This window comes from Salvia miltiorrhiza, chromosome 3 (genome assembly GCF_028751815.1).
Source record: "Salvia miltiorrhiza cultivar Shanhuang (shh) chromosome 3, IMPLAD_Smil_shh, whole genome shotgun sequence".
Taxonomy (NCBI): domain Eukaryota; kingdom Viridiplantae; phylum Streptophyta; class Magnoliopsida; order Lamiales; family Lamiaceae; genus Salvia; species Salvia miltiorrhiza.
The window spans coordinates 32388335-32393743 of NC_080389.1; the positions used below are offsets into that span (position 1 = coordinate 32388335).

At 41.3% G+C, this 5409-nt stretch overlaps 1 long non-coding RNA gene across 1 annotated transcript; it reads left to right on the plus strand.

The window, feature by feature from the left end:
- The first annotated feature begins 495 nt into the window (after positions 1 to 495).
- LOC131014124 (uncharacterized) lies at positions 496 to 1410 on the plus strand. The gene is made up of 2 exons (XR_009098068.1): positions 496 to 591; positions 1137 to 1410. It is a non-coding gene; the product is annotated as an uncharacterized LOC131014124 (long non-coding RNA).
- The last annotated feature ends 3999 nt before the right edge of the window (positions 1411 to 5409 follow it).

Below are 5409 nucleotides of genomic sequence, written 5' to 3' on the forward strand. Positions count from 1 at the left end.
CGTTTACTATTTTTGAAAAATTGTAACCTTCGGTTGAACAAAACTGCCAGAAATGGTAGATCATGGTAAAAACATCATATCTCTCAAATCACTTGTAATTTTCAACTCTACTTTTTTTTAAATGAAACTAGACTCGAAGATCTTTCTTTTGGTATGAGTCTCGAGTCAAGGAGATGTCGGAGTCAGAACAGTTTAAATTTTGAAGTTGAGTCAGTGTAAAAACAGAGCATGTTTTGATGATGTTTGTTTGTGATTTCTTATGTGCCTTATGTGATTGTGTTGCCTATGTGTTTGAATGAGATTAGACAAACCTTATATGAGAGATAAATCGAGACTTAGAGCCTTGATTTTCTTGAAACCTATCCTTGAACTTAAGGATGTGAGATGAGTGGAGAGTTATATAGAGTTGAGTAAGGAGATAGAATATGAGATAGAGCATGAGTTAAGGCTTGAGAGTTAGCCAATGAGTTTCTAATCGAGATTCATTTTATGACATGAACTTTCGATGATGATGATGATCCCTGAAGACACGAGAAGAGCAAGGAAGTAAGTAACTCCACTTTGACGGGAGATTTTGAGTAAGGTCTTCAGGTGGGCATTATTTTGAATATACAGTTTAAGAGCTTTTCTAAACTGTTTTAAATAATGATGAAATTATGAGATGTTTTGATGTTTTGAGATTATGATGATGTTTGAGAATTATTGACTTGCCAATATTTTTATGATAATGTTGAGCTTGTATGTTTACCCTCTACTGATGAGTTGAGATGAGACGATAGGGTCCTAGGCAGTTAGTTGATAGCTATCTTGCCAGGGCTAGTGTACACTGAGGTGACTGTGAGCCGTCTTCGGGTCGGCCAGTCACGGTGCTTGAGAAGGAGGCCTACTTCTCAGTACCTTGATGGTGATGAAGAGTTGTAGATGTGGTACATACATGTCGAGTACTTGTCTGCAGACACTTAATTATGATGTTTATGGTTAAAACTGCTTGCACAGGTTCTTTTAAGATATAATTCATGTGTATTGCTGAATTGTGGCAAGTTCAATTTATAGCTCTATGAGCAGCTTTGTTTTTCGGCGATATGTCCACTGAGTATTTATGTACTCACGCCCTGCATGTATTTCTAAACGTGCAGGATAAGCGGAGGGGGAGTATGGTGCGGTGCTGGTGGAGAATGTTTCGGGTTGACGTTTTCTTTCTCTATCGTATGTCTGTTTTGTCGATAGAGTTTTGATATGAAGTTATGTTAAATAGAGTTTGATGTTTAAGATACTTAATTTCCTTTGAAAATCAAGCAATACACTCACGGTTATATGTCTTCATACATATAATCGATTCGCCTTTTGCTGCGATACTCTGCATATTATTCTTCATTATGAAAAATGAGCTATACCCGTTTTGTTTTTGTTCGTGAAATTCCTGATAATCAAAAAGATATAACGATGTTGACGATTTTACCCTTGGATTCATTTATGATGATTTCCTTAACACCTTTTGATGTGAGCTTCCGCTTGATGTTTGACCTATACATCTTGTCTTTTATTTCTTTAAAATAGTCGTATCGATACTCGATCCCCGCTATTACTAGTGTCGGAATCGGGCTGCGACAATTACAACAACACTTCACTTCTTCACCCACTTATACTGAAAGTTTTTCTCTAAGTGGGTGGCATGAACCGCAATCCTATCCCTCGAGCATGCTTCTCGTAGGCCTTTTGCGGCAAGCTCTTCGTGAAAGGGTCAGCTAAGTTCTCCAATGTATCAATCTTCTCAACTAGCACATCTCCTCTGCTTACGATTTCTCGTATGATGTGGTACTTTCTCTCTATGTGTTTGGTCGCCTTGTGGCTCCTGGGTTCCTTAGAATTTGCCACTGCACCCGAGTTATCACAATAAATTATGATACTCTTAGGCAAATTAGGCACCACTCCTAGATAGTTTTTGCAAAAGCAACAGCAAAGTCCTCTGGAGAGGTGAACTTCAGCGTGAAATATCCCTTGCCAAGAGGGATAACCTCCCATTCAGACGACGGTTTCCAAATGGTCGAAAGCTCCGAAAAAAGGTCCGCAGCAAACCGCGGCACCTCACCTTTCCTGAGAAACATCCGACCATGAATAGCATGTTGGAAAGACTTAACCTGCCTTTGTCGAAAAGCAGATGAAATCGACAGGCACGGGCGGTCCGCCAATATGCTAGGCTTCAGAACTGTAAAATTGTGAGCAGGAACATCAGCGGGACGCCCAGAGCCAGCTCTAAGGAAGTCAGTAAATGACTTTCCTCTAGGAAGAGGTGCACGGTCCTTTGCCATCAAATCAGAAGAAGAAACAGCAACTGTACCATCGAAAGAGACAACCGGAAAACCAGTAGAGAGACCGGTAGGGGCAAAAACCGGCTGCCCTCCCAAGAAATTGGCCGAAGAACTCGTAGGAAAGTGATCCGAAGCCACCGAGGGCAATAACGGAGGAAACTGTCCTTGACTGCAAATCCCGCTGGGGAAGAAACCAACTCCAAGAAAGAACTGAATAACAGCTGAGCCCCCAGACCCAGAACAAAAGCAGCTCTGGTCTTTGTACTGTTGTAGTTCAGACTCCAGAGTAGAAGTAGCACTGGTCTCCGTGAAGACCTTGCTCTAATCAAAGGGCTGGTTCTGCTCTGGCCTCCGTGAAGACCTTGCTCTGATCAAAGGGCTGGTTCTGCTCTGGCCTCTGAGCAGACTCAGCTCTAAACACAGAGCTGGAACTACTCTGGATCCCGAGGTGTGTTTGTTCGTGCTCCAGAGCTAAATCAGCTCTGGACTCCGTAAAATCTCTGCTCTGGCTAGTGAGCATGAGGTGTGACTGCTCTGGCATCATAGCAGAAGCAGCTCTGACCTCCGCGATGGCTCTGCTTTGTCCTTTGAACTAGGTGCTGCTCTAACCACCGGGGAGAGCCTGCTCCGGTCACCAAGCCAAAGCCGACGCCGACGAACCCGAAAACACCATCGAAGTACCGATAGTAGTGGCTGGGAGCCTCACAATAACCGGTGGCATTGAAGAACCTATTAGGGTAGAAACCGAAACTAAACCTCTATCATTACGAACCTGAAAGCCATGACAAGATGAAGAAGCCATCAATAAGGAGTCCGTGGTTGAAAAACCACCGGGGATCCCTTCCGTAACCGCAGCCGCCGCAGGCAGACTGAAACGATCTTACACAGATCCAACTCTATCGCAATTTGAGGGAAGAGAAGTCGGAACCCTAGCAAAAATATGCGCCGCCTCCAACGAAGAAGGCTGAGCCCTACCATTAACTGAAGCCAAAAAGAAACTCCAATCAAATATCACCTCGGACTGATTGGCTAAAGCTTCATGCATCGTGACAACAGACGAGACCATCGACGGAACAGTCCCAGCCGATTGCGCAAGATCTCTAGGGTTTTGGACATGGGAAACCCTAGGCTGCGCAGCAGAAGTAACCAAAAGGGGGGGGGAATCAGACAGAGAAAAAGAAGACATGGTGCCGGCCGGAGAAGACCAAAGTCGGCCGGCCAAACTTCAGCCCGAACAGAGCCGCCTAGGCAGCGGCGGCGGAAAACCCTACTAAGAGAAAGCGCCGAGTAGAGAGCATTTTTCTCCAATTTAATAAATTTCAATCCATTTGGTGTATCTCAAGATTATATAATGCGGCTATAGCAAGTAGGATTCTAATGGATGTAATTCGAGTAACTGGAGAGTATGTATCAAAGTAATCATACCCTTCCTTTTGTTTGTAGCCTTTAACTACCAAACGTGCTTTGTACTTATCAATAGTTCCAACGGCTTTGTATTTCTTCTTAAGAATCCACTTGCAACCCAAAGGTTTATTTCCCAGAGAAAGATCAACAACATGCCAAGTTTGATGTTTAAGATTGACTCAATTTCACTATTGATAGCTTCACGCCATAGATCGGCATCAGGACCAGACAATGCTTCCTTGATTATCTTTGGTTCGTCTTCTAAAGTATAAACTACGAAATCTGGACCAAAGGTGTTAGCAGTCTTTGTTCGCTTTTCGCGCCTTGGTTGCGGTGTTGGTTCACGTGTTGGTCCATTATTCTTAAGCAAAATTTCATCATAAGTTCTCTTTTTCAAACTTGTATTATTCTTCTCTTTCTTAGGGAATATAGTTTCAAAAAATATAGTGTTTCTTGATTCTATAATCATTCCCTCATTAATATCGGGCACTTTCGATTTGTGTACCAAGAATCGGTACGCACTACTATTGTTTGCATATCCTATGAAGATGCAATCAACAGTTTTCGGTCCTATTTTTACTTGTTTGGGTTTTGGTACTTCAACTTTTGCTAAGCACCCCTACACTTTTGTATATTTATAGGACGACTTCCTTCCTTTCCACAATTCATATGGAGTTTTATATTGTTTCTTTGGGGGTAATTTATTCAAAATTTTATTAGCCGAAAGAATACCTTCCCCCGACATGTTATGTGATAGGCCCGAGCTTATCAATATAGCATTCATCATTTCTTTTAATGTTCTATTCTTTCGTTTCGCAACACCATTTGATTGTGGAAAATAAGATGCAGTCGTCTGATGAATAATGCCATTTTCACGACAAAATTCTTCAAAATGTGCAACATACTCGCCACCTCGATCACTTCGAATCATTTTGATCTTGGTGTTAAGTTGATTTTCAACTTCATTTTTGTATGTTTTGAATGCTTCGAATGCTTTGTCTTTGCTTCTCAAAAGATACACATACCAAAATCTTGTGCAATCGTCTATAAATGTTATAAAATAATTCTTTCCACCTCTTGTTTGTACAAGTTTTAAATAACATAGATCGGTGTAAATCAATTCAAGAGGTTTCGTTCATCTTTCTACTGAATGGAAATGAGATTTTGCCAATTTTGCTTCAACACAAATTTCACATTTTTTTTGTTGATTGAAAGTCATTTTTGACAATAAGTCTAAATTTACTAAACGGCGTAGTGTATTTAGATCAACATGTCCTAATCTATCATGCCAAAAATTAGGAGTCTCAACCAAGTAAGTAGCTTTGTCGTTGATTTCATTTTCACAAAGTACATTGATAGCATTAAGCTTGAAAAGGTCATTATCTAAGTAGTCTTTTCATATAAAGTGACCATTCTTGGTCATTACAACTTTGTCTACTTCAAACACTAGTCTAAATTTGGCCTTGCTTAAGACAGAGCTGGATACGAGATTCTTGCGGATGTCTGAAACATGCAGCACATTCTTGAGCGTTACTTTCAATCCCGAGGTCATCTTGAGGATCACTTCACCAGTCCTGACGATGTTGGAAGTAGCGGAGTTTCACATATACAACTTCTTTTTCTCGGTGACGGGCTCGTAGGAAGAAAATATGGCTTTGTCTGCGCAAATATGTCGAGTTGCGCCGGTGTCAACCTT